A 23,614-nucleotide genomic window follows, 5' to 3' on the forward strand; every position below is an offset into this window, starting at 1 on the left:
TGAACCCTCTTTTGCATGCAAAGTAGTTAACTCGCCACCGCCATGTTTCTCACCTCTTGTTTGGAATGGATTCTCTGTCTTGCCAAATCCTCACCTAACCTCCAAGACCCATGTTCTGCCCCCATCTCTTCTATGAAGTCTTCCAAGCCATCCATCTTCATCTTTCTTCCTCTGAAATCACTCATTCAGTCCCAGTGTTTTTCTGAGCACTGATCACATGAGTAGAGAGATTTTTATCAGATAGTCCTTGCCACTCGTTTGGTGTATATCATTTCTCCATTGGATTGTTAGAATCTTTGCATGTGACGCGCCTGTCTCATCGCCCCCTCCCCTGCCCCAGTTGGGTCTTCCTGGTGCCTTACATAGAGAAGGGTCTGCAGGTACCAGACTGCTCTGCCAGAGTCCTCAGCATCTCAGGAGAGCTGGAATTTGTCTTGCGTGTCCAGTGCCTGCATCCGGAGTCCCAGCGTAGTGGCCTTGTTTGCTCAGTGACATGCCCTTCCATCAGGACGTCTCCTTGCGGTAAACCCCTAGCTCTGGGAACCAGAAAATCAAACTCCGAAAGCTAGTCCCAGAACTACAAGTGTTTTAAAAGCGGCCTCTTTCTATCTTTGCCCTCAAATCGCCTTTTCAAACCTCAGTTTTGATTTCCTGATTTAGTCGCAACATGTGTAGATGCAAATATTTCCCTTGAATAGCGAAAGGCCTTTCATTTAAAATCTGAGTTTCCCAGGTCAAAGAGCCTCCCGCCTTGCTGCCCGGATTCCTCTCATTTCCTTGTTGGAAGTCAGAGTCCGAGGAGGAGTTTCCGTGTGACCTATGGAAGCGCTGAAAGGAATCGGAGCCGCCTAAGCAAAATTGGCACATCTGACAAGTTTTCAACAACACAGTGTGTGACCGTCTCCACACTTGGATGCATGGGAGCAAATGAAAATGGGCGAGTTGTAAGGCATTGGGGAATATTAGAAAATTCCCCACAAAGCACTGCCACGTGTTTGACGTGCTGAGATGATGATCCCAACTCCCCTGAGAGAGGAACAAAAATGAAAAACGCTCAACTTCACGGAAGCCTTCCTAACTTTAGAATCACCCTTCCTGCCCTGCCACCTCCCAGGCACAACCTTCCTATGAAAGTGTTCCCTCCGTCAGGCTGTTGCAGGTCCCTCTGGCTCTGACACTAGCGCTGTCCTGCCCTCTGTAATTGATGCTAGGGCCCAGGAAAGAAGAGAGGAACGAAGGGAGGGAGAGGACACAAAAAGTGGCACCATGTTTTAATGTCACCGTGCAGTATTGGCAAGTGAGGCTGCACCCGGGGAAGAGGCTGGTGAGATGTTCGGGTTTGCCTTTCTTCTTCTCTCCACCCAGAACGCAGGCAGAGCCTCTCATTACCGCCAGGTGAGCACCGACTTGTGTCAGTCTCGGGAGCAGGAAGCCTCGCCTGCATCACAGTGTGTTCTGTAGCTGTCAGGTGCCTTGCCTCCCTCTGAAGCCTTCTCCCAGGCTAAACACGCTGACATCCTGCCTAAAATAGAGCCCGCAACCCTGCCACATAAATGAATCCAGCTTCCTTCCGTAGGCTTTCAACTGGGCCCAATCAGGTGGAGCAGGGCTTCCCAGGCCCAAGATGCGAGGAAGCCAGAGGCAATGGGTCAGCCTCTGAGCTTTCACAGTGCACTGGGGGCAAGGGGGGTTGTACCTTTCATGGTATGAGTGAGGAACGTGGAAGTAGCCAGCGTCAGAGTAGGACAAGGAGCCTGCTCCCCAGGCCTCCCCGCCATTGCCTGTGGGGTCACAGGAACAGCCTTTGCATCCTGGGATGCCTAATGCGAGACCAGTCATCAATAAAGTACTTACGTGCCCTGATCTATTGACGTGGACGCCTCCTGTCCTTGCGGCACAGATGGGACACGCTCGTGGCCAGTGCTGCTGGGGGGACAGCGCAGGCTTGCTCAGTGAGGCTGCGGAGCTGCAGACTCCCTGCGGGACTGCTGACCGCTCTCACCTAATTACTTGACCTCTATCGGCAGCCATTGACAGCTGCCGTGGAGACTAGATATTCGCACAGCTCCTTCATTAGCGCCTTCCCACAGGGGCTTTTGTGGTAGAAACATGGCCTGCCAAGTGAGGAGGGGGGCGTCTCTCCATCCTGATCTTTGGCACTGAATCCTGTGGTCTCGCAGGTCTTCTGCAGTGCCAGATGTATCTGGAATCCAAGGGACAGCTGAGTCCGGAAACCATTCCTTCCAAAGACAGTTATAGAGAAACTGCGTTCAAAGCCCTGCTTGGGGTACTGTGGGCATAGAAAACGGTATCGTTTATAAACTTAGTCTACAATTTCCCATCTGGTGGGAAATTGCGAACAGGATGCAGGGCCTTTCCTAAGAGCAGGTGCCCTCCCGTGTCCTCCCTGTGGTAGGAGCCAGGTGACATTTAGAAAGTGAGCACATGGGGGGCCAGACCTGGACTCCAGCTCTGCCACTTGCAAACTCCTCCCTGACCCTCCACTGTCTTATCAAGTAACAAGGGGCAGGACTAGGGCCCACAGGACTGAGCTGTTGTGAGAATGTGGAATGAATGGAAACGGTATCCACGAAAGCACTTCCTAAGGCGGTATTATTAATGTGTCGCGGTGGCCCCTAGGCCGAGTCACCACAGTTCACATCTGGGAAGCGGTCCTGGAAGACGACCAGCAGAGCAGCGCTGCGTAACCACCCTGTGGTACCTGGAGGGAAAGCGTGCAACCCCAGCTCCACAGCTTTCCCCAGGAGAGTCCATGACATTGGGAAATGGAGATCATATTTTCTTTATTTACAGATCAGATTTTTGTTTTTCTCCCTAACCCAAAGCAAGCTTACAGATTAGATTTGTCCATGTCGGTGGACAGGGACAAACATGGTCCACAAATGTGTTCAGTGTTTCCAGATCTTATAAATGCCTCAGCTCATGCTCCCTTTCTCCGTAACATGGTGCTCGGATCCAGCCAGGCCTCTCCACACCATCCCTTCACGGAAGACAGAGGCTATCAGACGCAAAGGACAGCCTTCCCCTACCTGCCACAGAAGCCTTGGCCTGCTAACCTTTAGGGCCACTTTAAAACACATCATTTAAAATGCACTTTTAGGACTTCCCTGGTGGTGCAGCAGTTAAGAATCCGCCTGCCAATGCAGGGGACACGGGTTCGATCCCTGGTCCGGGAAGATCCCATATGCCACAGAGCAGCTAAGCCTGTGTGCCACAACTACTGAGCCTGTGCTCTAGAGCCCACGAGCCACAACTACTAAGCCCGCACGCCACAACTACTGAAGACCGTGTACCTAGGGCCCATGCTCCGCGACAAGAGAAACCATTGCAATGGGAAGCCCACACACCACAACGAAGAGTAGCCCCCGCTTGCCGCAACTAGAGAAAGCCTGCATGCAGCAATGAAGACCCAACGCAGCCAAACATTAATTAATTAATTAATGTAATTAAATCTATTTTAAAAACTAAATGAAAAATAAAATGCACTTTTAAAACATTTTCAGCCCTCGGTAGTCATTTCACCTCTATTTTGAGTTTCAAATATTCGTTTATGACCCCAGTTCTCTCCAGCCTTCAGAAAGCTTAGGCTCCTTGACAATGCTGTAGAGGAGGTGGCAGCGCTGGGAATGGACTCCTGTGTCCCTGACTCCAGGACCCAGGCTCCCAACCACTGTGAGCACCAGGGTGCTGCTGGGACACCGTCGTCCCGCTGGGGTGTCAGGGAGCTGGCCCCCAACCTTGAGAGAGTTACAGAATGTCGGGGAAGGCAAGGAGCAATGGAAACTGCAGGGGAGACCCGAGCAAAGGAGAGGATGGAAGGGAGCACACTGTGTGTGAGGGGCCCTGTGGGGAAGGGGTGCGGATCCCCAGCCAGACGAGGGCCTGCAGTGCGTGAGGAGTCTATCCTTTGCTTCGGAGACAGAGCAGGTATCTGTGCTACCCTGGCAGAGTTCACATGCTTCTGCCCTCACTGATGCTTGATTTTATTTTTTTTTAATTTTTATTTTATATTGGAGTAAAGTTGATTTGCAGTGTTGTGCTAGATTCAAGTGTACAGCAAAGTGACTCATATACATATACATGTATCTATTCTTTTTCAGATTCTCTTCCCAGATAGGTTATTACACAGTGTTGAGTAGAGTTCCCTGTGGTGTACAGTAGGTCCTTGTCGATTATTTTATATATAGTAGTGTGTATCTGTTCATCCGTGATTTTATTTTTATATAAGATATTTTCCCCTTCCCTCCACGCACTCGGTCCATGTGTGTTTCTCCTTCAGATGCTCATATCCTCTGCCACTTTCTTCCACACCCGCATCTCTGGATCTGTTCAAGGATTATGAATCGGCTCTCAGGGAGCCTCTGATAGAGGCCAGGGCATGAGTGGTCTTCAGGTGCATGTGCAGACCCTGAACAGAGCCCGGAACCTCACCTGTGGGCCTGTCTCTTGCAGATTATTGGGACCATTCCTCTGATGCCGAACCCGGGGCCATCAAGCCAAGCAGCGAGCGGCGCTCAGGGCCTTCAGGTGCAGCCGATCACCCCCCAGCTCCTGACCAACGCCCAGGGCCAGATCATCGCCACGGTCATCGGGAACCAGATCCTGCCAGTGATCAACACCCAGGGCATCACGCTCTCCCCCATCAAGCCCGGTCAGCAGGTAAAGGCTCCATGTCCAGGCAGCTGTGGCTACCTGGACACCTCTCCTGACCGCCCTTCTTCTGTTTCTTTTCAATGAAAAGTCATTTTTAAATTAGAAGATATTTAATCCCACTAATCCTAACATATCAATACTTACAAAAAGGCAAGTAGCTTTATTCTTCATTATTAGTGAATATGGGTGATAGCTGCTAACCTACAAATATGAATATATTCAATTATAACAGAGGCAATGGCCTGAAATTCGAAAGATATGTGCTCTTATTTATCTCTGCTTAGCTGATACTTAACTTTCGATTCTCAAAGTGGTCAAGAAGAAACCAAGACCACTTATGTCTTAACTGTAAAGGGAAAAAAAAAAAAGTATTAAACACCAAGTGATCCCAACCTGATGGTTCTGAGAATGCTGCCTACACATTAGGGAGTGGGGGCTTCCCTGGTGGCGCAGTGGTTAAAAATCTGCCTGCCAATGCAGGGGACATGGGTTAGATCCCTGGTCCAGGAGGATCCCACATGTCGCGGAGCAACTAAGCCTGTGCGCCACAACTACTAAGCCTGTGCTCTAGAGCCCACAGGCCACAACTGCTGAGCCCACGTGCCACAGCTATGGAAGCCTAGAGCCCATGCTCCGGAACAAGAGAAGCCACTGCAATGAGAAGCCCGCGCACCACAATGAAGACTAGCCCCCGCTCGCTGCAACTAGAGAAAGCCCACGTGCAGCGGTGAAGGCCCAACACAGCCAAAAATAAATAAATTAATTAATTTTTAAAAAAAAAGATAAAGTAATTATCTTTAAAAAAAATTAGGGAAAGAAAAATAGGAAGTTCCAACTGGTAGAGTTTCATTAAAACCATGACAATCCAGTTCGTTTTTTCCATTCAAATATCAATCAAGCACTTTCCTGTATGTTATACTAGAGGCTGGGTACACAGCTCTGAATAAGAGAGACATGGTCCCTGACCTCATGGAACTTCTGATTAATTCAACAAACCTTTTTTGATAACCCACTCTGCAGCAGGCCCCTGCTTAATAAGAAACAGGGGTAAAAGAGTGACGCTTTCTGGTCTTAAAGGAGCTTGTAGTCTTGTAGAGGACACAGGTACATGAGCACAGTCCCTCTGTGCAATAAAACAATGTCCTGGGACCTCCCTGGCGGTCCAGTGGTTAGGACTCTGTGCTTCCACTGCAGGGGGCCCAGGTTCGATCCACTGCAGGGGGCCCGGTAAGGGGATTAAGATCCCTTAAGCCATGCAGCACGGCCATAAATAAGTAAGTAAATAAATAAATAAACAAGCAAATAAATAAATAAACCAGAATGTCCTGTAACAGGACAGATGCACACAAAGTTTAGTATCATCACAGAGATGGGAGTGACCAACTTTGTCTAGCGAGTTTTGAGTCCACACAGAGAAAATGGTTTGGAACTGAGTCTTGATGGTTGAGTAGGAGTCAACCAGGTAAATGATGGGTCAACAACATTCCAGGCAGTGGGACCAGCAGGCACAAAAGCAGGGAGACGTGAAGGAGGACGGAGTGTTGAGAAACAGAAGGAAGGTTCCTGTGATTAGAACGTTGAGGAAGTCTGAGGACAGGCATGGAAGGGGCTTCATATTCAAACTGAAAAGGATGGGCTTTGTCCCTGTGTGATTTGAACACATTACACATCATCTTTGTGCCTTGGTTTTCTCATCTGTAAAATGGGGAAATGCTGGCACCTACCTCACACAGCAGTTGGGAGGCCTCTCTTACTCCTGCTGGTTCTCGCTCTGAATCTAAACCACTGCCTGGGGAGCCAAGGTCCCCACCACCCTCTTCTTCCTCAGCTTCCTCTCAGGCAGTGGGACGACAGTCCCTGACAAATGTATCGTGAGGACTTCCACCCTCACGCCTTGCCCCCGTCTCTCAGCTGTTTTCTTTCTTTTACTATTTACAAGATTCCATTGTATTCTCTACCTTCTAAATAGTTCCCCCAAGGGACTTCCCTGGTGGTCTAGTGGTTAAGACTCCGCGCTCCCAATGCAGGGGGTGCAGGTTCAATCCCCGGTTGGGGAACTAAGATCCCGCATGTCACGTGGTCAATAAATAAATAAATAAATAGTTCCCCCAAATAAGGCAAGATTCTCCATGTTTCACTGGCTTTTTAATCCCTAGTTCCGTCTGTTCAAACTTATGTTCAAAATTATCTCTGGGGGCGGGAATGAGAAGATCAACCTTTTTTCGTACAATCTGCTAAGAACTATTTTCTGTCAGCAAAGCCAAGTTGTAAATTGCCAAGAAGATGAGGATTATTTAGATATCCACAACATTTAATACAAAGTAGCTCTCACTCTCACCTTGAATTTCTAAGGAGGGTGTGTGGGTGATAGACCATCACTGTTACATAAGATGACAGCTCTAGATTTGGGGTAGTACAGTTTCGATCCAGAAGGACCTAACCAAGAAACGGCAAGTAAGAGGTGGGTGTGGTGCCGCTCCTCAAATCGTCGCCCACAATCAACATCGTGAATCCATTTCCACAGTCTCTCCCATGAGCACAGATGCACCTCAGAAGCTTCCTCACAGCACCTGTTGGCCCCTGGAACGAAACCTCATTACCACGGTGGGAACGTCTCATCCTCTGCAGGTCTAATCTCCACCATCGTCCTTGTCACTCTAGAATCAGAGATCTAGCAACTGGGAAGAAACAGCCAGCCTCTAGGGGATGTGCCTTGCACCTCCAACTCGTGTCACTTACAACCAGCCTCCCAGAGAGCAAGACTCAACTTGCGCATATAGAAGCGTGCATCTCTCATATATGTACGTGCTGAGAGGAAACGTGTGCACGGCTGAAAAGAGTGACATGCAGACCTTCCTGAATCCTCAAGTCGCGGCAGAGGCCCATGGGCCCGTCCCGTTGTTCAAGGCATGTGCCAGTGGTCTATCCAAGTACCAGAAAGATCAAGGGAACCGTTGAGGAAGCTGGTGAGAAATGTCAGGAAAATTGCAGCAATTAGATGAATGACTATTACTGTTTCTTGGCATCAGCTCTGATTGAAACACCTTGGAATGTGTAGTAAAGTTAACAAGTTGGGTGAATCGACAGGAAATGCTCAAGTCTGAGTCCCGGATATAAAAGTGGGGGTTCTGAGGGGAGTGGATCATAAAATGCCCAGAGTCCAAAAGTAAAAAGCTCACAACTGGAGGTATAAGGATAGTGGTCTTCAATTTTTTTCTTTAAATATTACCCTTTACATTGAAGAAATATAATATGGACAACCACTAAGAAATAAAGGATTTCTATCGTACAGTAGAGAAGTTTCTCAGTTTATTTTTTTCATGTGATTTATGACAAATGCTTGATCTCACAAGAGCATAGCTCCAACCGTAAAATATGTCATAAATTACAGGAGCAGAGAGTTCCCTAACTCACACCCAGAGGTCCAGTTTTATGGAGTGAAGTACAGAGCTCTTGGGCCAGACGACATGGGGTGATTTGTTTTAATTTAATAAAAGTAATTACATCTTTAATTTTTACACCTGCCTGCCACTAATTAGAAGAGCCTGAATAAAATCTGAGTGAAGAGTCAACCAGTCTTGATGATGATTTATTCCAGTGATGAAAGATTGAGAACCTGCAACGTTATCATCTGAAATACAAACAGTATTTTTTTTTTAATATATACCAGGATCTGATAGCCCTAGATATCACATCAGAGATCCTTGGTGAGCAATGCAAGACAATAAGAGTGAGAAAAGGACTAGATAAAAATGAGAGACAGAGAGAGAGAGGGGAGTATCTTTCTGTGCATGAAACAAATTACTTAATACAGAATAGTTGGCGGGAGCTCAACTATTCCCTCCATGGGACTCTGCAGCTTCAAAAGCCAGAGTCACCCAGGTGCCCGGGGCTTGCTCTTACTATCCTGTGAGTGTGAATTAATGATTTCTTCATGAGCAGCACAGACATCATTTTGTGTATATTTATTCTTCCTCTGACTAAATCCCAACGAAAGTTAATGGGAGGGGTTTTTTTTTAGTGTCATTAAGGAAATAGAGACATTTGAAAGGGAAAATGTTCTAATTTGTAAAATCAAAGCATTGAAATTTTTCAAAAATTAAATACCGTAGCTGTAATGCTTGGAGACTACCACCCATGAAGGCACTCAGTTGTTCTTCGAACTGTAATCTTGATGCCAATAGGAAGACAAAGCAAAGTGGTTTATTTCACTTAGCTCTCTAAAATGCCATATGATTCTCCAAATCCATCCATTTTTTTCAAGTAAAAAAAATGTACTCACTTCCCTGTTTTTCCCCAGCCCTTACCTGAATCAGTAGTCCCCAGTTTTTTTTTGGAGCCACCCAGAATGAGACACACACGAGGCATTTCCACCCACAAGGGATCTAAAATAGCGTAGGGGTTTCCTGGACGGATGAAATGTGTGTCAGTGACCCCAATACAAAACAGATCTTTGACCTTCCAGCCACATATCTGGGCATCTCACCTCTATGGTCTTCCCTTATCCCCCCCTGCTGAGCTCAGCTGACAGGGGGCAGGCTCCCTGCACACCCTGTGCCCCTGGCCTGGAATGCCTCTCCCACCTCCTGTGTCTGGGAAGCTCCCGCCACTGTCCCTCTGCCCAGGATCCCTCCTTCGTGAAGCTTGCCTGTGTCATTCCCTCACCTCTGACTTCCCCTTGCTCCGTTCACTGTCATCAACCTGTACTGTCACTATGAGTCTGTACCTGAAAGGAGGCTGAGACCAGACTGATTCCGCCTTGCTCAGGACCCCGCCCACGCTGGGTGCTCCGTCCGTCATGTTCAAATTTAATTGTTGCCAAACTAGAGTGTTTCCTTGTCCGGGACGCCGGATCCCAGAGCCACTCTCCCAGGAGAGCCCAGCCCAGGCCCTTCTGTGGCTTTCCAATTCTGTGTCTTCTGCATTTTCCAGTATGTTCCAAATGAGCACCTGCCGGCAGCCTGGGGAGACCTTCCACACAGCGCTGTCTTCTCTAGTTCTCTTTTCTGTCTGTCAACCCCTTCCTCTGCACTAAGATCTGACTCCTGTCCCATCCCTGTCCCTGCTGAGCCCTGGTCGTGTGTCCCAAGCTTGCGTGATGACTGCCTTGGCCTTTGCTGCCTGTGTCTGGGCATCGGCCCCGAATGCTGCTCAGGTTCTGATTCTCCTCACTTCCTCACGTCCTCATGGTGGCTGGAGGAGTGACACTGTTCTCAGTTCTCTTTCCTGAGACCATTAGAGCTTCTGCCATACCTACTCCCCTGCAGGCAGGAGGGGCCTATGATGGAGCCTTACACCTGGGGCTCTGCTTCCTGCTTATAGCTTCAAGAGATGCTTCAGAGCCATGGAACTGAGCCAGAGGAAACCCAGTAGGTCTCCTAAACTCTGCCAGAAGGATAACTCCCTCCATACTTTTCTAAACTTCCTGCAGAGATAACTAAAATCTCCCTTGGGTATCATGTCTAGAAAATTTTTGATAACTGAAATCTCTAGATTTAAATCTCTAGAACATGATACCCAAGGGAGATGGTAGTTATAAAAATCTTTCAAAATTTTAGTCCTCAAAATTTTTCAAGTTAGATTGTCCTGAGGTCAACCCTGAATCTTTCAGCAAATGTAACACCTGTGCAGTTGTCCTGTCCACGGTAGAATGAACTCCTCAATGACACTCAGGTATTCTTTATGCCCTCCTAATTAGTAAAGGTTCTTATTAAACTCGGGCTCGGGCTTCTCTTGTCTAGACATAGTAAGTCCACTTTTTTTACCTTTTGTGTAGGAGAAGCTCCATCCAAAACCTTGGGTGGTCCCTCAACCAGCAACATTATCTTCACCTGGGAACTTGTTAGAAATGCAAATTCTTGAGGCCCACCCTGGACCTACTGCACCAGACACTGTGGGGATGGGGCCCAGGGCTCTGTATTTTAACAGCCCTCCAGGTGATTCTGAAAGCCCTGAATCTTGAGAACCACTGATTTCATTTCTCTGCCAGCTATTATAAGGGACCCAGTACACAGAAAAATGCCAGCCATTGCAGAGAAGGAGGGAGAATCATGATGTCTTCCTGCACACTCTGGCTTCTTCTGCTAGAGCCCTCGGAGTTATACTCATTTTCTCCATAGCACCACAATGGGGCTTTAGCTGGGGGTTCGTTATGCCTCCCTGAGATATTTATAAAAGCCCAGGTCTCCTCCATTTTGCCTCTGCGTGTTTGGACAGTTTCTCCTCCCTCCGCCATCAAATGAATTTCTCTATATTTAATCCCATTTGAATTTTACTGTTTATGTGGACTGACTTTTCCGTCTCCTCTGTCACATTCTGGTTCTGCATTTTATCCCATTTTCCACCCCCACTTGTTTTTATGTCAATCGTGAATTTAATTAGAAGATGCTTTATTCCAGAAACTAAAATATTATTAAGGATATAGTGTGTTACACATAGAAGATATATGAGGAGCAGTGGCACAGACGATCAAGAAGGACTTCAAAGTGTGCCTGTATCTATTTTTGTTGAATATGTTAAACATCTCCAGCAGTGCCCACTAACACAAACAAACCATCGAAGGCAGCCTGTGAGAGGCAGCAGGAAGTATAAAGCTTTTCAGACTCAATCCTGCGCCTCCCTGTTTCTCATTGACTGTGTGGGATGGACATCGTCCTCTCCTTCCTTCTCTGGATAAAGCAAAGCCCCAGGCTAACATGAACTGCCCCTTCACTTTCCTCCTTTGTGGACTCTCCATGCTCTCAGCCAGTATTAATCTGCTAGAAATGCCATAACCATAAAATCTTGATTTTTGACAACTAAGAACCTTTCAGAATTTTTATTGGTTCTGAAGTGTCTGGTTGAACTCTGGAGGGTAAGCAGGACCCCAGTGTCCTAAAAAATGCTTATTTTCTTTGGAAGAAATACATCTTTCCTAGATTCTTAGATATCTTAGATTCATCTCTCTAACTATGTAGACATAGAACAAACCCCTAAAAGATCTATTTTACTTTCTTCTAGAATTCCTTCTCCTGCGTATCTTAATGCATAAGCCATAGCTTGCTTGAGTGACTCCTCAATGAGATTGCAGCCTAGTCATTTTTTCTTTACTGAGTTGTGTCTGAGGAAGAAAAATTTTAATTGATTATTGTCTTTTCCAGTTCCTTGATGGTACTTTGCCACACCCAGGGCCAGTTTTTATTGATGAAACGGTAAAACCGAAGACTGGCTCATTCAGTAACTCCAAACTGTACAAAGCTTTTGTCAAGTAACAATATTTAGAAGGACAACTCAATAGGCTAGAGGGGGTAGACTGACATGCAAATATCCATCACAATTTATTAAGCAAATTAAAAATAGATTTCATCTTCAGTGTGCGTTCCTACAGAATAAAACTTACCGGATTCAGTTGTTGATTATGTGCTCAGCAGACTGGCTAATTACTTTAGGCAGACGCTTGATGCATATTAAATTGGGTTCCGTGTCAATTACAACTGTCTTCAGTTCACAGTCTTTGCACAGTGGAGTAATAATAAGGCTGTTCACTTGAGATGTAACTGCAGACAATTCTGGAGCGGGACACCCTGGCATCCTGGAAAGAGCCCTGAACTGTGAGGCGGGAGCCTGGATCCTAATGTTCAGCAGACTCGTGGCCTAGGGACAACCATTTACTTCCTGTAATCACGCCAAGTGTCTCTGCCACATAGAGCTACCACGTGAATGGGAGAAGCAAAAGCATCACCACAGGGAACCAGAGGGGAAATAGCTCCTGAAGCACATTTCCAAAGTAGTACTTGACTAACAATTGTTTGAAAGTAAGATGTTAATTGATGGTTAAAAACACTTTAGGGAATTAGAAAGACTGACAAGCCCAGGTGTTGGTGCCGATGTGGAGCAACTGGAATTCTCATACGTTGCTGGTGAGACTGTCAAAGGCTACCACCACTTTGGACATCAGCTTGGTAGTTTCTTTAAAAGGTAAATAGGCATTTATGGTATGACCCAGTCATTTCCACAATTCCACTCCTAGGTATTTACATATAAGAAATGAAAACACAAGGTACACACAGAGACTTGTACATCAATGTTTATCACAGTTTTCTTCATAACAGCACCAAACTGGAAATAACCCAAATGTCCATCAACAGATGAATGGATAAACAATCTGTGGCATAGGTATACATACAGGTATACGCTATATATAGTATTCAGCAATAAAAAGGAATGAGCTACTGATACATGCAACAAAACAGGCGAATCTCAAAAATGGTATCTGAGCAAAAGAAGCCAGATGCAGAAAGAGGACATGCCATACAATTCCATTTTTAGAGCCATGCCAAATGGGTCCATTACAGCAGAAAGCCAGGAGGTGAGGGAAAATTGATCGCAAAGGGGCTTAAGGAATTTCATAGAATGATAGGAAGGTTCTGTATCTTGATTACGTGGTGGTTTCACAGATGTATACATTCGACAAAACTCATCAAAATGTTTGCATTAAATGGGTGTATTGTATTATGTGTAAATTATATCTCGGTAAAGTTGAATGAGAAATTGAACACACACTGGGAAAGCAGGGACAAGTGTGAAGTTGAAACCTCCCGGGCTGACTCTTAGATCCCGAGGAGGTGGTCAAAGGTCAGTGCCTGATTTTGTGTAGTTGTGGCTCTTCCACCAAAGTTCAGGGCTTGGCCCGATTCTGCCCCCAGTCTGACTTCCTTTTATAAAAACTTTTTATAAAGACCTTCCTACACCTCTGGGAGTGTGATGATGGCTATGAAAGCACTTTGTAAAGTACTCTGTCCAACCAACAAAGGTGGCCACTGCTGAGGCCACCTGTGCACCTGTGCTGGGTCCTGGGCTGCCCTTTGTGTCAGCTTCCTAGAGGGTCAATACATGGGTGGAGACCCCTCCCGGGCATCTAAGTGGACCCGGCACCTGCAAGCGTTTCCCTTTTCTCTCTTCTTCCTCCCCTCAGCTGAGCTTCTCAGCTCTCAGAACAACAGCACTTTGATGACCTGTAAAGGAGTCATGAGCACATGGACATAAAGACCACCTTCCTTACGGCACACAGAATTTTTCAAAAAGTGAATTCTTTCTTGAGGCGCTATGACTAAGAGCTCAAGCCCTGGGGTCAGACTTCACGGGCCCAGAGACCAGATCCTCCCCACCTGCCAAAGGAACTGACTGAATCCTTTAAACTCTCTGTGCCTCAGCTTCCTTGTTGGTAAAAAAGGGGTCAAAATCATACCCATTTCTCAGGCTGACGTAGGAGTGAAATGAGAGGGCATAAAAGTCCCGAACAAAGTGCTGGCACAGAGTAAGACAGTGACAACAGAGAGCTACAAATATTAATCAGTACTTTTGTCCTGACTGCCCCAATTTCTTTCTTAATTTCCAAAGGATCTTAGCATTTTTTCCGACTCCACAGTAATACACCCAGACTCTTCGGTCTGGGAGAGCAGGAAGTTCCCATATACACTCAGCCTAAATTGGAACTTTCCTAAAAACACCAGTTACCTAAGACAAAATGGCTGGGCACAGCCTGCCTTTGATATTGCGGTTTGCATTCCGAGTTGATGGTAGGTGTTATATTTTATCTATACGTTCTGGAGAAGCCTGTCAAGTGCCTGTCAATTGCATGAACAGGCAGAAAGAGTCCGATGGCACACCGCGGTCAGGAAATGTAGAAAATTGGGTGCTCCAGCAAGCTAAGTAAGAAATTAATAATATATTTAGAATTACTAATAAAATGCCTGTCAAGACAGCAGCAACATATTATATACAAAAAAAAAAAAATCCTCCCTGTTGTGTAGGGTGTGCACTCTTCCAGAGAAGCATATATTCTTGGAAATGATTCAACCCCAGATGACACTTCTGTTCCCTGGCATTTCCCTCCTAGTTTTTCATGCCTTTGTGTATTTTTTACATCCCCAATTGTAGCTCCACCAGCCCTCCCAGACGTCGGTGGGTCAAGCAGCCTCCCAAAGCAGCCTTCTGCACCTGGCTCACAGCCAAGCAGCCATGTCTCAGAGCCCCGCCCGGCAGCCTTCCTCTGCTTCCTCCTCATCTTCCTCCTCCTCGGCTTTGAGCGTGGGCCAGTTAGTCAGCAGTAAGTATCCTTCCTGGCTCCGTTAAGCCATGGTGGCCTTCTCGTTGCCTAATTGCAATGTCTCTCTCTCTCTCTCTCCTCCCACCCCACCCGTGCATCCCTACATCCCTTCCTCCCTCTCTCTCTTTCTGCTTCTTTCAAGTTGAACAGGAATTTCCTGGCCCTACTGGGCCAGTATCCGGATGAGGTCCGTGCCCAGGGCCAGACGGTTCCTTGGGGAAGCAGACCCCCCGACCCCCTCAAATGTGTACGTGGAGGGGCCGTTTCCACCTCAGGCGCCTTCTGATGTGCTGAGTCAGTCCGGCCGCTTCAGAAGCGAGAAACTGACCAGCTTTCAGGGCACGAGCCACAGAGCTCAGAACTGAGATAGCCAGCAGCTGGCACGGCAGGTCAGGCTGCCTTTCTGTGTGTGTGAGGTCCCCTGCCATTCCATTTGCAGGCGTCAGAGGATATAAGAGAGAGCACGTGTGGGCGGGGAGGGGGGGATGTGCGCCATGAGCCGCCTCCAGTGGTGCAAGGGGAAGCTGCATGGGCGGAATCCGGTGAGAAACCTCTGAACAACTGTTCACAAAAGAACCGAAGGCTGCAAGTCGGCTCCCCTGAGCGGGCGGCACATACACATTTTAGAAATGGTATTTGGCCCTAGGTGAAGACAGCATATGTATCACATGCAAATAGAAACACATAGAGATGAACGTGACAGTGGTCTAATTTAATGTTGTTCACCTTTAGTGCAATTTTTACTTATATATAAAAATGACAGAGTATGTGCGTAGATTATAATTCTCCAGGCACCAGATATCCAACAGTTACGGGTTTAAAGGCTAAAGCACTGCAGAGGCATCTGTGCCATAAAACAAGGACACATGTAAGTATCTGTGTTTGGTCAGGTGTCATGAATGACCTGTTATAACAGGAACAGTAGGGACTCTCCATATCATAGGGCAAGTCTGGAAATGCAAGGCAAACTGGAGGGTCGCTGTGTCTTCCCCCGACAAGCGACACCCCCGCCAAAAATATATATGTACATATATACATGTGCGTACATATATGTGTGCATATATACATAGATATTCAATTATATGGATAACTCAGGCAAGAAAGATGCTTGTGGAATGGAGAAGAAAATGAGAGATTATGGAAAGATTAAAATGCCCAAGTACTTCAGTACACTAGCCTGGATGCTCTTGATTTTAAAAATGGGTCAATACCAAACAGAGTTTCAGGATTTGATGGAGCTTGCCATCAACCTGTTATTTTAAGTTGTTTAGATATATAGCTCCTCTCATTTGGGCCGAAAAAGTCTAGTCTTACTCGAATAAACTCATAAAAAATTAATTTAATTATAACCAGAATTTTTTCCCCAACAAAGAAACTCCTCATAGGGTTGTTGTGAGAAGAGATTCAAACTTTGTTCCAATTTGCTCTTTTGCAAAAGCTTCTGTAAAACACTCTATTTCTAAATAGCAGCGAGGTCATATATTTACAATAGACTGTTAAACTTTGGTCCTGAAAGAAAAGGAACGGATATCAGACATCTTATAGAGAAGAAATAAATTAAATATGAAACGTTTAAATATGAAAAGTACAAAATACCCCATGAATACAGTATTTTACGCAAGGTAAACACTCAATACATTTTGGATGGACAGAGAGGTGAACGGATAGACGGACAGACAGACGGATGGATGGCACTGGATTCTATCTTGCCATTTGTCTCAAGCTGGGCAGGAAAGGACTAGCCTTTTCCAGAGCTACTTAATGGGCCAAATGAAAGTTCACTTGCACAGTGGCCAATGGGATATCTAGGTTCTACGTGCAGAATGAGTGAACCTTGCACATTGCATATCCTTGATGAGAAATATACAGAACTGGGGAAAAGAGAGTCCTTTACCACATGCACTTGAAGCAAGAAACTGCAAACTCATACGCAGAAGCTGAAAGAGGAGCCTTCTCTGGCAGATATGAGAGGGTCCAGGAGTACCACTGCCGGGCGTCGCACTTTACACAAACCCATTGCTGGGCTTACAACTGCTACAGATTTTGAGCATGTTGTTTAGTTAATTCCTTTCTGTCTCAAGACCCTACTAGAGAATGAATAGCACCTGGAGCATTTTCTGATGCTGATTACCACGCCCTCAACAAACCTCTGTTTAAGCCTCCTTTTGCGAAGTAGGGTTTTCAAAGCACTTTCACTATTTTTCTGATTTGAATACTCACAACAAGGTAATATAAATTCTCATTTTCAGATATTGAAGCTGGCATCAAATAGATCCTGAAGAGTACAACCCATCTCGACCATCTTATGTCAGAGAGGCCAGATTCAGTCTTAGTTGAGAGACAGTGTGTGATCAATCTCCTGGGTGACAAAGCCAGAAGGATAACCCAGACATCCGGACTCAATGGGTCATACACGTTCTACACAGCACCGCTGCCTTAAAAGACAGGGTGCTTTCGCATAAATTTTATCCAGTGCGATTTGAACGATAAACTCTATCAAATCACCTAAATATTCTTCAAATAATTTTTAAATGTCTGAAGCCACGTCTTACAATTAAAGCACAAGCTTTTTCTCTGAGCCAATATGAGAAAAACTAGACATCTTGCATATTTTGAAATTTATATTCAAGCATGAACTATGCATTTAAAATTACTTTTTTCTGAGATTAAACTTTACCAAATTTGCAAATAAGCTAATGTAGGGAGACCCGACCCCATACTTCAGATGGAGTTGATACACGGATTAAATTACCGGAGGGAAAAGCGTGTTTTAGTCAGAGAATGTCAACTTAAAAATAAAAAATAAGCTTTTTGAGCACCATGTATATGCAGGCACAGGGATAGATATTAAGAAAGCAGAAATGAGCTAGATGTGGTCCCTGCCCGGGCGGAGGTCATGAACTGATAACAAAGAAACACAGTTACAATAAAGGGAAACAAATGCTATGGTCAATGTACCAATAAAGACTATGGCAATACAGGAGAGAGTGAACTCAGTTTTGGAGATTGAGACAGAACAGAAGGACTGGCTGGAGTAAATAATCCTTGAATTAAGTGGGATGGTGAATGGGTCAGCAAATCCCTCCACTAGGCCAAGGCCGTAGTTCAAAACAGGTCAAAATGGATTTGAACCTGCGGTCAAAACCTTGGTGAATGGACCCTCACAGGTCATGGACAAGGTTGTCCAGTGCTGGGCCATCTGCCATTGCTCCAGATCAACTGGAGTGGGTGGATCGTCCATAACCTGCCCTACTCCAGGCAAAAGAACACAGGGTTAACACCAAATAGGCACACCCCTTAAGACGTCTGCACATCTGTTCACAGCACCTGCACAGCCTGCCCTGTGTCAAACCTTACTTGGTCTCCTCAGTCACCAGGGCTAACTGTAGTTTCCATAGCAGGGCTTTTGGAAAGCCTAGAAGAGTCAAACAAAAAACAAAGTCCCAAATTGACTTAAGATTTACACAGTTACTGTTTAAAAACAGGTGGGCGTGGGACTTTTTTATTCTTTGATGGATTTGGTTTGGTTTGGTTTTTCAGGACACTTTTTTTTTTAACCCCTGGCCTGTAAACTTAATTCTTAGACAGCAAAGGGACTGAGAGTTAATATCAGAAAAACCCAAACTATAAAGTGAACATAAAGATGCCTGGTGATAGCTTACGGCACAGTGGAACCCCTGATTCACTTGATCAGTTTCACACCATTTTCCACAACTCAATGAAGTCACCGTATTGCAAGCAAGCTGTTCTCCCAAATTGCATTGCACGTTCCCAAATGGTTTCTTATTTCTCAGAAATATTTGGTAAATATGCCCATTATTTGCTGTGAGAGAAGCACTAAAAAGCAGATGGATGTTCAGAAGGCAGTTAAGTCATACTTGGCACCTTCTTTATAGATGCATGTTTCTCTTGTAACAGTCCCACAAGCAGAGGTTGTAGAAGGAAGATGTGGATGGATGGCAACTGTTCGACCCATTTAGCAAAAACCCCTTACACTGATGTCCAGGTGAGCAGTTGGAAGGAGCTAAATTTTAAAAATTAAACAAAACGAATATCTGTCCTGGTCCGTCCTGAGTGCTCAATTCAGTATGGGCCCAGTGACCATGCAACCAGATTCTACAGAACAGGTTTGTGTTCACGCAATTTGCATTTAGCTCCCAAAGAACTCTTTTATTTTTCAGCCCATGCACTCCGGATTTGATTTGGGAAAAACATCATCATTATACTTATGAATCACTGCCAACATTCAATGCCAGTGTATTATAAATCTCCAGACCAATCAATCCCTATGTAGGCTGATCTTCTGGCTCCTTTAGCAAGGCTCAGATTCAGGGAGAACTGTGGAAGTCGTTGCTTCCTGACTTTGTACTTAATATACTGGGCCGACTTAATCTGGAGCAAACTTCTATAAGAGGTACACTTCTTCCTCAGTGCAGAGAAGTCCCAGACTGGGTTTCCCTAGAGCTGGTTGAAGATGCTGGATCCACCTTGTGGGGGACCTGAGGGTTCCCTCTGAAGTCCCCATCAGGGTGGCCTGAGATTCATCCTTAAAATGAACCCAACCTCCCCAGAGCCAGAAGGAATGACATGATGGAAATAGGAAAAGCATATAACCCTTAATGAAGGGGAACTGTCCAACAGTGGAGAAGAAAACCTCAAGAGTTTAAGACAGAAACTTTGACACCAAAAAAAAAAAAAAGCATTAGTTTTTTTGTTAATTTGAAACATCTTACAGACACCATCTAAGGTGTTCTCCCACTGTGGGAAGACATGTCCCACATGTTGTAATCAGGGTAAGACTAATATTTGTCCATGGGTGGACCCCTTCTTTGGATGTGGAGACTTCTGTAGTCCTGGGATCCATGGAAGGAAACCATAATAATACATGGCGCCGTCTGGTTTTTATGGATGAGAGCAATAATATAAAGAAAGCCAAGCAGCTCGTCTCCAGCGATCAACAAATTGCACAAACAATGAGACACTGGTTTCCTCTCCCCAGACCTTTGTCCAATAGACTGTCACCCTGTCTAAATTTCACCAGAATTCCTAACTTATCAGCTCTAGAAGTAGAACCAGGAAGAAGACAAGAGTGGGAAATGTGTGAGAGGAGAAAGAAGGAATTCAGCTTCCTGGTGTGATGAGTGTTTGGGGCCTCACAGAAGTCCAAGGGCTCAGGGGGCAAGGCTCCCACCTCTCTGAGCTTCAGAGTAAAACTGTTGATGATCCGCACAGCTGCTCAGGGCAAGAGGATAAGAGACCATAGGTTTCTTTTTGACTCTGGTTATTATCAGCAATCTGGCCAAAAGCCACTTGCACAATCACACACAATGGATTTAGTCGCTGGTCTCAAGGAACGAGGAAGGAGATAAACAAAGGCAGCAGAAGGCAAGGCAGAAACTAGAATAGACTTACACAGAATTGTATCCCAGGCATAAACCTGCCCTGTGCTGCACTGCCAACTCTGGTGGCAGCACAGACCCTGGGACTGGAGCAGACCTTGGAGATCCTTCAAGATCACCTGAATCCTTCAGTCGATTCCTGTTGATCTAGAGATGGGACTAATGGAAGGCAACAGATTTACTTCCCACAGGAGCTACTTAGCTTGGCTCAGAGAAAAAATCTACCCCCCAACTCCAGACTCCAACGGCCACCCCAGCCCACTGGTCCCAGTTGTTTGCCACTTGCCATAAACGGTGAGGCCGGGGTGGAGAAAGGCAAGGACGGGGCACCTGCCCAGCAGTCTTTCTGGCCCATCATCTTACCCAAGGTGGTAGAGCAAGTTTTCTGTGTAGTGGAACCTGGTGAATAATGATGGTAAAGGGTCGAGTGCAGGTAAAGGGTCGACATGCAGAGGATGCCACACCCAGACTCGGTCAGGCCAGAGCCGCAGCGAAAGCCTCTGTCTGCGGGGTCAGTGGGTCCTCTGCCTCAGGATCGCCTGTGGTATTTGTTAAAAATGCACATCCAGCGTCCCATCAGGTGACTCCTAGACCTACCTAATTAAAAACACCACTGTCCTAAAAGCCATACCGTTACGAGGAAAGTCTCCGGCTTCCCTCAGTTTTGAACGTCCGCTGACCACGTTTGCAAGGCCATGAGTTCCTCTTCCTTCTCTCTTGGAGAGAGGCCAGGCCCCACTCCCTATGCTGTGCTATACCAAGTGTCCCTCTGTGTTCTACACCAGACCTTCTCAACTCGTAGTTTATTATTGCCTCCCCGCCCTACGAGGAGCCCATTTAGACTATCCTATCCTCGCTGCCCCCCTTCCACTATGAAATGTTAATATCACAGGGATACCGCACATCGGTTCTGTTTATGTACCTCGGTCCTGGGGGACCACATCCAGAACCAACTTCCGCCCCCTCGGGAATGCATGCTGTAAACGCAGGGTCACCACACAGGTTCAGCAAGGCCGCAGGTCTGGGGAGGGCTGGGGAGTAGGAACTGAAGGGGCGGCCTGGACCAGTGCCAGCTGACTGACTGCTCCCAAGGGCAGATGCGGACCTGGTGCCACCAAAGCTTCTAACATTTCAGAAAAACATGACAAATTTAAATTTTTCTTTAGAAATCTCCCAGTGTTTACTGTTGGCCAGAAATTCCCCCAAATTGTACACACTCGAAAAGCTGAGTTTTATTTGCAAGCTGCTCATTTGCAACTTCTGCTCTAGGAATTTTTTTTTTTTTTTTTTTGCGGTACGCGGGCCTCTCACTGTTGTGGCCTCTCCCGTTGTGGAGCACAGGCTCTGGACGCGCAGGCTCAGCGGCCATGGCTCACGGGCCCAACCGCTCTGCGGCATGTGGGATCCTCCCGGACCGGGGCACGAGCCCGTGTCCCCTGCATCGGCAGGCGGACTCTCAACCACTGCGCCACCAGGGAAGCCCCTGCTCTAGGAATTTTTAAACGAAGAAACAGAGGAGGGGCTCAAAGCTGCTGTGTGCGTGGATGGGACCTCCCGGAATCCTTAGCAAACCCTCCAAGCTGCTCCACGCTGGCGGGAATTAAGATCCAGAGGGCAGCTCCCACCAGGCACAACCCAAACAAGTCTGTTAATCAAATGAGGCCGGCCTTCCCGGGTGAAGTTGGGGAGAAAAAGCAGGGTTTTAATTAATCTTAACAGCCAAATTAGTTTTATTGTCACCCTCTGCCCCCGTCCATGGACATAGATTCTCAATGTCCTAAACTGAAATATTCACCACTCCCAGCACGGGCTCCCCCTCGCCCCCTACCAGGCCCCCCCCCCGCAGGCCTCCACCACGCTCTGCCCCTCCCCTGCATCTGTGCCCGTCTGCACCCTGCTCCCACTGACCAGAATATTCTCTGAAAGCTGCTCACTGGGTAAGACCCAGATGAATCCTCCCTCCTGTCACCGCTCCCTTCTCTGTAAATTCCAGTGTGGGTGCGACACTACTACTCCTTGACTGTACACAACCTGGTATTTTTCTCTGTTTCTCATTCGTAACGTTGAGCCCCAAATCCCTGTAGACAGCAAACTCCACAGAGGCTGGAACTGCCCCTTCTCTTTCTCTTGTTCCTTCTCTCCACTCATTAGGGCTCCTAGGAGTCACTTAAGAAATACTCAGAGACTAACTGCAGTTATTATACCACTTTCCACCCATCCTTCCTCCATGAAATTATGCTTCATGATGTGTAAAAATTCTACAGGACTTTGTTTTTATTGAAAAGATACGGGTAAAGCGTACACCTCCATGGCTGATTCTGTCGACAGAGTCCATTTCCCCTATGACGAGAGAATCTATACCGGAAGCTCCAAGGCCCCTCGCCACAGATATTAACATCTTTATTTAAAAGTCCTTGAAAAATTGGTCCTTGGGGTACCAATGTGTTTCTTTTCATGATAACAGGAGTTTCTATAGCTCGAAGCCCAGAAGACTAATATGGTCCACCCCAGTTCCTTAGACAAGTCCTGTAATTGACTGAAATTGTTGGGTGATTGTGCAGAAAGAGGAAGAGAGAAACTTTTCACCTAAGTTGGGGGAATGAGGTGAAGAACAACAGAGTCAGCTTGCAGGGAGAATGGCTTCGCTCCAGGCAGGATGGAACAGTCTTTTGAAATCTTCCACCATCCTCAAACCATGCTGTCTCCAGCTTGGTGTGTGCTTTCATTTATCCAGAGATCAGTAGCCGGAGGTGTGGGGGGGGGGGGTCGGGGGAGGGGGATAGTTTCATTCTCCAGCTGTTGTGTCATTTCCCTTGATAAGTGCTAAATTGACCGAGTTATGTGGCACCAAAGGAGCCTTACTGCAGTAGGCATTTTTTATTCTGTGCCCTTTCAGGGGACAAAGGTGTCTGTGTCAGGAGATTGCTATGCGGGGTTGGGGGAGACTATTAGTCTCACAGCTTCATAAGCATGCTCTTCTGAGGGGCTAATGTGAACATAATAAATTAGGCAACGTTACCATCTGTTAGCCTGGCTGCAGCGGTGATCAGGTACAGGAAAATACAAAATACTATTTTTTTTCAAGGGCAATTCTTAGCACTAAAGCGTCCAGCTAAGACATTTCAAATGGAAAGCTTTCCATCTTTATATTTTTACATGATATCTGAACATATTTATGGGCAAAATGGAGTCGCATCCCCCCATAGCTGGTGCCCCCCTGCCCTGGCTGCTGTCTGTTAAGCAGTAAGGAGCTCGCTCTTGCGTTGTGGAAGTGGCGGGGTAGGCTTGCCGTGGTTTTATCTGGGACAGGACTATCTTGAAGGATGATTTGTGCAGGTGGAATGAGTTGAGGATGGGGGCTTGAGTGCCTCAGCTGGCAGAGAAAGAACGTTCTGCGGTGTGGCTTCCCACCGCTCTGCTATTAGGAACCGAGCCACTTTCTCCTCGGCCGTCA

Source organism: Delphinapterus leucas, chromosome 9 (genome assembly GCF_059928025.1).
Source record: "Delphinapterus leucas isolate spDelLeu-1000000601 "Yukka" chromosome 9, BTC_Dleu_Yukka2, whole genome shotgun sequence".
NCBI lineage: Eukaryota > Metazoa > Chordata > Mammalia > Artiodactyla > Monodontidae > Delphinapterus > Delphinapterus leucas.